This window comes from Natator depressus, chromosome 9, assembly GCF_965152275.1.
Source record: "Natator depressus isolate rNatDep1 chromosome 9, rNatDep2.hap1, whole genome shotgun sequence".
In the NCBI taxonomy this organism is placed as follows: domain Eukaryota; kingdom Metazoa; phylum Chordata; order Testudines; family Cheloniidae; genus Natator; species Natator depressus.
In genome coordinates this window covers 35,132,828-35,144,298 of record NC_134242.1, presented here as the reverse complement: position 1 = coordinate 35,144,298, position 11,471 = coordinate 35,132,828, and positions in this window count along the sequence as shown.

Genomic DNA, 11,471 nt, shown 5'->3' with positions numbered 1-11,471 from the left:
CTCGGATCATCCTAGTAGCCCTTCTCTGCACCTGTTCCAGTTCGAGTTCATCTTTATTAAATATGGGATACCAGAATTGCACATGGTATTCCAGATGAGATCTCACCAGTGCCTTGTAAAACAGTACTAACACTTCCCTGTCGCTACTGGAAATACCTCGCCTGATGCATCCTAGGATCACATTAGCCTTTTTCATGGCCAGATCACATTGACGGCTCATAGTCATACTGTGACCAACCAATACATCCAGGTCGTTCTCCTTCTCTATCGCTTCCCACTGATAAAATTCTTGTTGTTAGTTCCTAAATTCATGGCCTTGCACTTTGCATTATTAAATTTCATCCCATTTCTATTACTCCAATTTACAAGGTCATCCAGATCTTCTTGTATGATATTCTGGTCCTCCTCAGTATTGGCAATCCCTCCCAACTTTGTGTCATCCACAAATTTAATTAGCACACTCTTACTTTTTGTGCGAAGTTCATTAATAAAAATATTAATAAGATTGGTTCCAAGACCAATCCTTGAGGAACTCCAAAAGTAACCTCCCTCCAGCCTGACAGTTCACCTTTCAGTATGACCAATTGTAGTCTCCCCTTTAACCAATTCCTGATCCACCTTTCGAGTCTCATACTGATCCTTATCTTCTCCAATTTAACTAATAATTTCCCATGTGGAACAGTATGAAATGCCTTACTGAAATCCAGGTAGATTAGCTCTACTCCATTTCTTTTATCTAAAACAGTGGTTCCCAAACTTGTTCCGCCGCTTGTGCGGGGAAAGCCCCTGGCGGGCTGGGCCGGTTTGTTTACCTGCCGCATCCGCAGGTTTGGCCGATCGCGGCTCCCAGTGGCTGCAGTTCACTGCTCCAGGCTAATAGGAGCTGCTGGAAGTGGCGGCCAGTACGCCCCTTGGCCCGTGCTGCTTTCAGCAGCTCCCATTGGCCTGAAGCAGCGAACCGCGGCTACTGGGAGCCACGATCGGCCGAACCTGTGGACGCAGCAGGTAAACAAACGGGCCCGGCCCGCCAGGGGCTTTCCTCGCACAAGCGGCGGAACAAGTTTGGGAACCACTGATCTAAAAAAAAAAAATCAGTTATCTTCTCAAAGACAGATATCAGAGTGGTCTGACACGATCTACCTTTTGTAAAACCATGTTGTATTTTATCCCAATTATCATTTACCTCTATATCCTTAACTACTTTCTCTTTCAAAATTTGTTCTAAGACCGTGCATACAATTGAGGTAAAACTAACAATGCTGTAGTTTTCTGGATCAACTTTCTTCCCTTTCTTAAAAATGGGTACTATATTAGTAATTCTTAGTCACAGAGTACAACCCCCAAGTTTACAGATTCATTAAAAATCCTTGCAATTTCATGTGCCAATTCCTTTAATATTCTTGGGTAGCAATTATCCAGGCCCCCTTGATTTAGTCCCATTAAGCTGTTTGAGTTTGGCTTCCCCTCTGATATGGTAATTTTTACTTCCATATCCTCATTTCCATTAGCCACCCTGCCATTACCCCAAGCTCCTCATTACACTTATTAAAAACTGAGGAAAAGTATTCAATTAGGTGTTGAGCCATGCCTAGGTTATCTTTAGTCTCCACCCCATCCTCAGTGCTTAGCGGTCCCACTTCTTTCCTTGTTTTCTTTTTATTTATATAGCTATAGGGCCTTTTACTATTGGTTTTAATTTCCTTTACAAGGTCCAACTCTGCTTGGCTTTTGGCAGTTTTCACTTTTTCCCTATATTTTCTGACCTCCAGTCAAGAGTGGATGTTACCATGAGACAATCTGGAGGAAATTCAGTTTGTTATTGTTGCTCCCAAGCTCCTGGAAGATTCAGGTGGTCTCTGGTCAGAGTTAGAAGTGGCCATTTAGTTTTAGCTGCTGAGAAGCAAATCTGCCAGTCCACAGGCAACATGGCGAGCCTGACCATTAAAATGAAAACAAGATGCATATAAGACTAAAATCCCCTCTTGTATTGGACCAGTGGACTTCAATGGAGTTTCCTCTGGGTTTACACTAGCAATGCTGAGTAGAATTTGACCTGTTGTAGTAGGCTAGATGGCACAGATGCTAAGCACCTCCTCAACATTAATGTTGCTTTAAACTAAATTTTGATGTAGCTCCGTGTAGTTCATTAATTTCTACAATACATTTACTAAAAGCAGTCCCCAGGGCCCAGGGAAAGGAAGGATTTTTAAATAAGATCCCTTTTTCTTGTGGTTCTGATTCACATATGCAATGAGTAGGATGCTAAGATAAATCCATCCAGCGTGGTGGGAATTTTACCTAGCACCGCTGGCAGTCATTTAGTCTGATCCAGCCCCATAAGCCCCAACACACAGCAGCTAATTGCAAGGATTAGAACACACTGGACACTCAAGCTACACTCCTGTGGGTTTGGGGAGGAACAACACCTTTAAACATTCCAGCTACGGTTCCCTTGGCAACATACATAACTCAGTAAAACTATGGGTTTCTGTTTTCTTAACCCTTCAGGACATTGACTGAATGAATACTTCCTTGAGGAAACAGTTCAGTCAACCAGATATACTCAAACACACTTAAATTCAGCAGTCCTTTTTTTCTCCTTTAAAAAAGGAAAAAACAAAACAAAACACAGTTGAATTCTACATTGCACTGATCTTTGCCCCTAGCTTCAAGGGTGGAATCCAAAGAAGTGTGCTCACCATGAATACATGCTCCATCCAAGACTGCATGAAAAATGTGCACGATTAAAAAAAAAAAGACCTCAAACCATTAAAATCTCAGATCATTTCTTTATGAATTTGCTGGAGAACTGAGAACACATGGGAAAAAATACATAATAATTTGGAAAAAGAAGCAAACAATCACTCTCACATAAGAAACTCATTTGAGCTGCACTAACAAAACAAAAATTGTATAATATTTATATAGATAAAGCAGATTGTTGTTTATTATAACAGTAATAAACAATTGTTTGGTTTTACTGTGATTCCTCGGAGAATGTCAAAGCACTTTACAAATATTAACAAGATACATTTCACACAATTCTTGTGAAGTATGCAAGGTTCACTCTAAGGAGCACTTCATTCGCCACTTCTACTGTGAAACAAATCAGCTGTTTAACAGCACACATTAACATCCCACAGTAATTTGGGACAGGAATGAAGAATTCCCTGGTAGAATGCATAGACAGTATGATTAATTTGATTTCACGAGGACCCTCCCCCATATTTTCCCCCAAGTGTTAACTTCCATACTTTACAAAGAGAGCCATGGATTGGTAGCTGTGGTTAGGGATCATTAGTGATCAGACCTAGTGAACAGATTCTACAGAGTTCAGTTCATAAGGGGGTTATGCAGACTGAATCCTGCAGCATTTATTTTCAAGGGCTGGGAGTGGGCCCTTCCCTGCTGGCTTTCCTGGAAATTCATGTTTGTAGCATTTATGACCAAGTTAATGAACAACACATCTCCAAGAGCCTTTGGCCCTGTGGGCATCGTGTGACCTGTAGCGGCCATCTGAAAAGAATTCACCTTGGGACATGAGGTATACGACACGTGACCTAACCTATACATATACCAACACATGTTATTAAAATAGAAAAACACATGCATTGTGGTGGCTACAAACCAAACCATGGATCAAGAAGGTTTCTGTACAACTGGAACTGCTCCCCCAGTATGATTTTTAGCCCTCAGTCCCTAGCCCCCTATTCCCTCACTCCTCCCTAAACCTGACTTTTGATATATTCTGAAGTGACAGCTATACTCCTTTGGTCGAGCTTCAGTTCTCTATGGGGCAGGTTGCCCATCTTGTAGCTTCAGGCAGACATGGGAAAGGGCCACTGCTCCAACAAAGATATTAAAGAATATTTAAGGGGTCAAGAATCCTCCTCCCTCACTGGGCCAGCTAGACTGTGGAAACATTTCACCCCTGCAGCAGCAGGAAAGGACAGGGATATAGATGCCCCATCAGTCTGATCATACAACTGTTTGCTACAGATTACGCAGCATCCCTGCTCATGTGTGGTTGCTAGGGCAGCCTCGTTCCCTAGCCAACTACTGTTCTAAGGTTTAATTGGCATCTGTCCACCTATGCTTAGTTTGGGAACGAACCAGAAAGGGAGCATTCTTCCAAGCTTACTTGTCCATGGAGGAGTAGGTGTTGAAGTCAGGCAGCTTCCTGTCCCCTAAAAACCCTCATGGCTTGTGGGAGGAGTGGCCCTTACTAGGGTTCTGCAGCCCCAGAATTTACCGGAGACTGGATTAAGGTTCAAATGTCTTAATAGATATTCAGGCACTACCACCACATAAATGTCAAATAATAATGATAACAAGACTTTCTGGGAACAGCTATGCTCCAGGAGGGAGAGGGTGAAGCCCCATTCCACTTATCAGCAGCAAAGCTGAGAAGAGGCCAGGCCTTGCCTCCGAGCCCCAGCTGATGAGGGGACAGACGGAGAGCAGTCTGTCCCCCCAAAACTCTTTGCCCCCAAAACTCTGACTGATTAGAGAGCTGGTAAGACATTCCACCCCTGACATCATGCTACCAGCTCTCTTCCCGCTGGAGGATGTGAATGGTGCTCAAGTGGAGAGTTCATGTCATCGGCCACAGGCCAGGGGCATGTGCTTCTACTGCAGAGACACAACAGAGCCTGAGCCTGGCTAGCAACTTGGGTTTGTGGCTAAAAGAAAGGAGGGGCCCTAAGCTGGGGCTACATTTGGAGGATGGAAGAGTAGTTTGGAAGGTCTTCCACTGGTTAAGAAAGGGCTCTTCTGTTGGTTAAAGTATCCAGGACTTATTGCATTGAGGTCTCAGGGTATAATTTCTATGGCTAATTAACCACATGCATTAGTCCCCTTAATTGTGCCTTTTAACACTGGTTTTCTTAGATCCACAAGTGCCTGATAAAGATACTGAGATACTGTTTTAGTATCCTGGTATAGATTCCTGTCTCTCCAACACTGTAGGATGGTCTTCACTCCAAGACAAGTGGCTGGTAATTTGGGACAACCCAGATAAAATGAAGAGTCTCCATCACTCCTTCTAAAGCACCAACACAGCTAGCTCATTGTCCCATCTAAGTGCTCCCCAGAGGTCTCTAATTTAAGAGCTTATCCATCTTGGACCATTAAATTAAAAAAAAAAAACCCACACCTTCCTCTCAGAGGTACCACGCTCCTGAGGATGGGAGGAAATATGGGCTTCTGTTTCAAACAAAAGGGCAGGAGGGGGGCATACCTTCCATTTCCTGCTCTGCCATAGATGCTTTGTGTCACTCTGGAGAAGTCATTTACTCTCACTGCTTCAGTTTCCTTATCTGTAAAATGGAATTCGACATATTCCAAGACTAAATGAATTAATGTTCATACAGTTCATAGAGCTCTTCAGGTAAAAGGTGCTATAGATGTATACAGTATGCTGCTCAGAACCCACATTAGACATAACTAGTTAGCTGACAAGTTAGTTTGGGAATGAACCAGAAAGGGAGCAAGACAGGATCTTTAGAGCCCACAGCTCTCCTCCACAAACAATTTTCATTTTCGCAAACTTTGTATAGTTGTGGGATTTTGTGTCAAATCCTCAGCCTTGATATGGTCCCTTTGTGTTGCTCCAGCTATATAGCTTCTCTAGTTCCCAACCTAGAAGAATCCCTGAGAGTAAGGGATGTGTGGGATAAGAAAAGGGACGTGGGTGTAATGCTCTGTTCGTCAACTATCCCAAGGGTACCATTACAAGTCAATGTAACAGAGAGCAGCACAGAGGCTGTTCTAAGTGACTCTGGGTCACCACACCAGCCTTAGGAATCAGGGAAACAAAGATTACTTCAACCCTTCGGGTTGCATCTTATGTCAAGTGTAGTTGGGGCAGCCTGAGGATTAGGGTCTACATATCATTTATCTGTTCACTTTAATAAAATAGGGCTCATTCTAACTAGAGGGTCTGAGGTTAGTTAATGGAATGAGACACTTCTTGACTGGACTAATGTATGTAAGCAAATTTACTCCAGATTCTATCAGGATCATTTCTTCCCTGTAATTGTGGTGGGAAGCATGAACATTGTGTTTACAGTGACAAAGTACAGCTCAACAGAAACAGTAAATGCTGTAAGCATGCTTTACAATGAAAGCAAAAGGTGTATGCAATGTAGTATTAACAGTCACTAGCCTAACTCTTCAGACAGTCTAGAGCTACCTAAAACCTTACCCCAGTTGCCACCCAAGAAGCCTTGTCATCAGTATGCAGACTTCAGCCCTGCACCTCCTTTTTTTTTTTATTAAAGTACTTCAGCCCTGAAAAATGACAGCCAAGAATTTGGCCTTTGTTCAATATATCAAAGGGTAGCATGTAGCTCTTCACACAGTCCCACAGGACACACAGAACTCAGTGACTCATTCTATACAACCTTTCACTGGAGGAATGTGCATGCAATGAAGTACTTGTGATACTAATTAAAGATTAGAAAACCCTCATTTAAAACAACACTAATTTGCAAGGTATTGGGGTGGGGATGGGAAAATGAGATTTTTTTTTCTGTCCAAGTTGACAGTAAGGGCTCAGTTTCTCAATGTCCTGGGTGGGTGAGAACACAAGAATGGGATATAAAACATTTTACCTCCGTGTCCACAAGGATCTGCATCACAAACCCTCCTCCTCCTAGCCCCCAACTGTATTGGCAGTTCAAGGAAAGAGATCAAATACTTGGGGCAGAGAGACTAAACTTTCCTTTAATAAACAGTTGTGAAAAAATGTTCTTATTTTTCAGACAGAACTTTTTTTGTGAACAATTCGTCCAGCTTTCTTGCATCGAATTTCAAAATGTTGCAACCAGCTCTATGGCTTGTTGAAAAATAGGGTGAACTTTGGGGGAAAAAAATCTTCCCCTTTTTTTTTTTTTTTCAAAATGTTGACAAAAAAAAATTTTTTAAATGAAATTCAGAACATTTTACCAGCTCTACTTTGAAGTGGGAGCCCAAGGTGAAAAGACAAATATGTCTGTGACAAATTAGTAGGGTATTTGGGAAGACCTGCATAACTAACTCCTGGCTAATGCACACAGCACAAATTGATGCTGATAAGTGCACAGCATCATATGCATTCTCCCCCTGTATGTATAAATATTGGATATACAAATCATTTTTGGAAATATTGTTGTCATGGTTACCACTCAGATTTCTTTTTGTTTTAACATCCCCGATTTTGTAAGGTCTGGGTTCAATTCAATTTCATAGGGAGCAAAGGCGTTGAAATTTTCAGAAGTAGCCTCTAGTTTCGAGTGTCTCCATTTTTGAGTGGCCAACTTGAGACCCCTCAGGCCTGATTATCCAGAGGTGCTGGGCACCTACAACTCCAGCTGACTTCAATGGCCTCATATGTGATGAACAGATCATATGGCTATGCCTTTTAACATGAACAAACAAACAGCCTAGTGGCATGATCCATAGCAGTCTATTTATATACAACAGTAACCCACTATAGTTGGCATAGAAAACATTGCTATGCTTCCACATGCTGAACTCACCTTTGTGAAATACAGTATGTGCCAAACACATCGTCCAGTGTTATTTATTTGTTTGGCTTTGCAGAAATGCTAAGGAGTGCCTGTTTATATGCTCTAAGTACCGTTGGGATAACATCCACATAAATCCTCTCTGCAGCAAATACAATATAAAAATAACCGAGTAGGTCAGGTAACTAAGGAACTCAGATTCTGCCTTCCCCATTGAAATTCTTCCCCACTTTTCAATGTCTGAAAGAAAAGATGAGTGGAACATGTTTATATACTATATAATACATATGTATATTAATACATTAAAAAGGATATGTGTCAACAGTGTGCCCTTGTTGCCAAGAAGGCTAAAGGGATATTGGGCTGCATTAGTAGGAGCATTGCCAGCAGATCGAGGGAAGTGTTTATTCCCCTCTATTCGGCACTGGTGAGGCCACATCTGGAGTACTGTATCCAGTTTTGGGTCCCTCACTACAGAAAGTATGTGGACAAATTGGAGAGCGTCCAGAGGAGGGCAATGAAAATGATTAGGGGGCTGGGGCACATGACTTATGAGGAGAGGCTGAGAGAACTGGGCTTATTTAGTCTGCAGAAGAGAAGCGTGAGGGGGGATTTGATAGCAGTCATCAACTACCTGAAGTTGGTTTCCAAAGATGATGGAGCTCAGCTGTTCTCAGTGATGACAGATTACAGAACAAGGAGCAATGGTCTCAAGTTGTAGTGGGGGAGGTCTCGGTTGGATATTAGGAAAAACTATTTCACTAGGAGGGTGGGGAAGCACTGGAATGGGTTACCTAGGGAGGTGGCGGAATCTCCCTCCTTAGAGGTTTTTAAGGCCCAGCATGACAAAGCCTTGGCTGGGATGATTTAGTTGGGGTTGGTCCTGCTTTGAGCAGGGGATTGGACTAGATGACCTTCTGAGGTCTCTTCCAACCCTGATCTTCTAGGATTCTATGAAAAGTTACCTTTCCAGAGCTCTAGCTGCCTTTGCCATATATTAAAACTGAAATCACAGTGATGCAACCGATAGTAAACTCAGCAGCCTCCTTCCTTCCTCCCTTCCCCCACCCAAAAAAAGATCATGAGGGGGAGAAAATGTGATCATGTAATTAAAGGCCTTACCACAGGACTTACACTGCTCAAAGGACCATGGATATTTGTTCTGAGTCAAGCCAGGATGTGCAATGCTCCATTTTATTGCCCTCTGGGAAAAGACAGAGCACACTGATCCAGTGCCCTAAAGCATCCTCTTCACCCTACCAGCCACAAAACAACATCTTCACCTCTGTGCAGGCCTTCTCTTTACCACCTGGAACTGATGCAGATTCCAGAAAAGATTCTTTACTTCTTTTCCCCTTCCCATATTGCTCTAGCTGAGCAATAGGAGTAGGAAGACGTGTTAATCTTTCTGGAGTGTAGCACCTGCAAGTGTGGCTGGGTTATAAGTCAAGGTAACTTTACTGTGAGCAGAATGAAAGTCCCTTGAATTGTACTAACGTAATTTTGGACTTTAAATTCCACTTCAACCTAAGCAGATTTCAGCGTACCTGAGTTCACCAAAAGCACGTTTACCAACGTTAGTAAAAGTTTTAAGGACTTTGACCTTTCCCTCAGATATAAAAGATGGGGGGCAGGAGAAAGCTCCAGTTCTGTCTTCCTTTGTTCCCTGGTTCCTTCTGCTTTTAGGATTCCCTCTTCTTTACTCTCTCCTGTCTTTTTTCTTTAGTAGTTTGACAAGCAGGTCAAATGCACCCTATGTGGATTCTCTATGTGGCAGTCCTTCCTCTGGCCTCAGCAGCAATCACTGGCTCTTGAAAGTCTCTGGACAGTCTTATTTCTTTGTTTTTCCTTTTCTCCTGCAGGGAGCATTCACCAGACTTGAGTATGCAGTGATGTTTCCTTCTCTTATGCAGGGTCGAGACCTGAATTGTGCCTCAGAACTCTCCAGAGTGGGATGACACAGACGTGCATCTTTTTAGCTTGTATACTGAATTCTCTATACTCATGCACAGACTTAGATACTGTATTTGATGTGATTCTGGTCCTCTAAAATGCCTCCTGTCTCATGGGAAAGGAGTGCCATTTTTACAGGAACTCATGTTAGTCAAAAGAAATCCACCCTACAGGGCAAGAAATCCAGTGCAGGACATGAAGAATTTAGAAGAACCAAGTGTGTGAGTGAGCAGATGGGGACAGATGTCATGTATGTGGTGATGATAGATAGCAATGTGATAAATTGTAGAGCCATATTATAAGTTGCATTTATCATGTACCTTTCGTCCCACACCTACAATTTGCCTACTGATACATGTCTCTGGGACTCATGCCAACATACAAGTATCAGTGATACATGGGTGTGTGCACATAAACTCAATGGAGACTACACACTAGTGTCCTTCGCCTTTATCAGATAACTTGCATTGTTTTATAATTTTGATTTCACTGTGTGCGTGCTTCATGGCTCTTTCCTTATTTTAATACTACATGTGCCAGTAAGGTATCTGCTTTGCCTCCTAAAGGCCTGGTGTTAAGCATCATCAGAAACTTGAAGAGGAGTTGTAAGCAAATTGGTTTGTAGCAGGCCTCTTAGGTCTCCTGTTTCCAATTCCAGTGTATGGGCAGATGAGTGGAAATCGTTTGTTGCTAACCTAGATTCAGAGCTTCCAGTTCACTGCACAAGTGATGTACACTTGAAGGTGTTGTCAGTGGGGAGACTCAGCTATGGAAAGGGCACAGAGTCTAATTCCAGCAACATCCTATTGTTCTATTATGTTATGGACTCTGGAGGCCTGGTACCAGCTAGAGAGCCAGAGCATAGGGCCACAGTGTTAACCAATGTAAAACAAAACAAACACAAAACCCTGTTCAAAGCAAAGGTAACCTGCTGTCAGCCAGATCAAGCAGAGTTCAGCAGGTATCCTAGGAAAAGCCTCCTCTGTTGTGAATTAGTTTACAGTACAGATTTATGAGAATATTCTAACCATCAGTGGATGATTTTAAATGGAGTGTGATGGGGGTTGGGACTCACCACCGCGGCACCTCCCACTGGTGACTCCGGGAATTAGCTCAGTCCATGTGGAGCGCCCTCCACCGGTGGTGTCCCGTCCATCTCTCACCCTCCGTTGGTGTCTGGACCTGCGTTGCTCCCCGCTTGGCAGCATCCTCTTCAGGACACTGCCCTCTGGCAGCGTCCCTTAGTCCTTGCTCACCCCCTTCCGGCGGGTGGGGGGGGGGAAGGTTAACAGCAGTTTCCTGGTTCGCCCCTGCCGCAGTGGCCAACCACACCCCAAAGTCTAACCCCTTCCCTCAGGGGTCTGGTGCAGTCTGTTATGGCCACTTCCCACAGCCAGGTGCAAGATAAGGGGGAAGGGGTGGGGGACGGACCCAGGACCACCCACTACTCTGGGTCCCGACCCAGGGACCCTCTAGTGACAGCCTCCCTGCCCTCCTTCTCTCCCCTCATCTGTCCACTCTCCCTGGGTCACTTCCCCTCTGACCCCTTTGCACCCTCTAGGACCTTCTGGTCAGGGCCCGCAGCCTGGCAGGTAACAGGCTGGAGCTCTCCTATGCTCCCCTGAGTCTGCCCATCACTGTGCTGTCCTAGGTGCTGGTCTCCTTGCTCAGGAGACAGACAGACAGACAGACCCCTTTACATAGGACTGAGTCCGGCCCTGATTGGCCACCTCTTGCCCAACCCTGATTGGCTCTCTAACAGGCCCTCCCTGATTGGCTACCACTTTGCGCAGCCTCTCTGGCCTGTCTTTGCCCACTCTCACGGGGGGCACTCGCCCCACCACATGGAGTATTAATCAAGCACAGGCAGGGAGCCAGAAAAAGAACACTATTTTTTGGCTTCAGTAAATCAAATAATTATTTAGTGGCTAAATGCTAAAACGCTGTATTTAAAAAAAAATAATCTCATTCTGCCTGTTTGATGTTAGATGGTAAAACAGAGCAGAAATG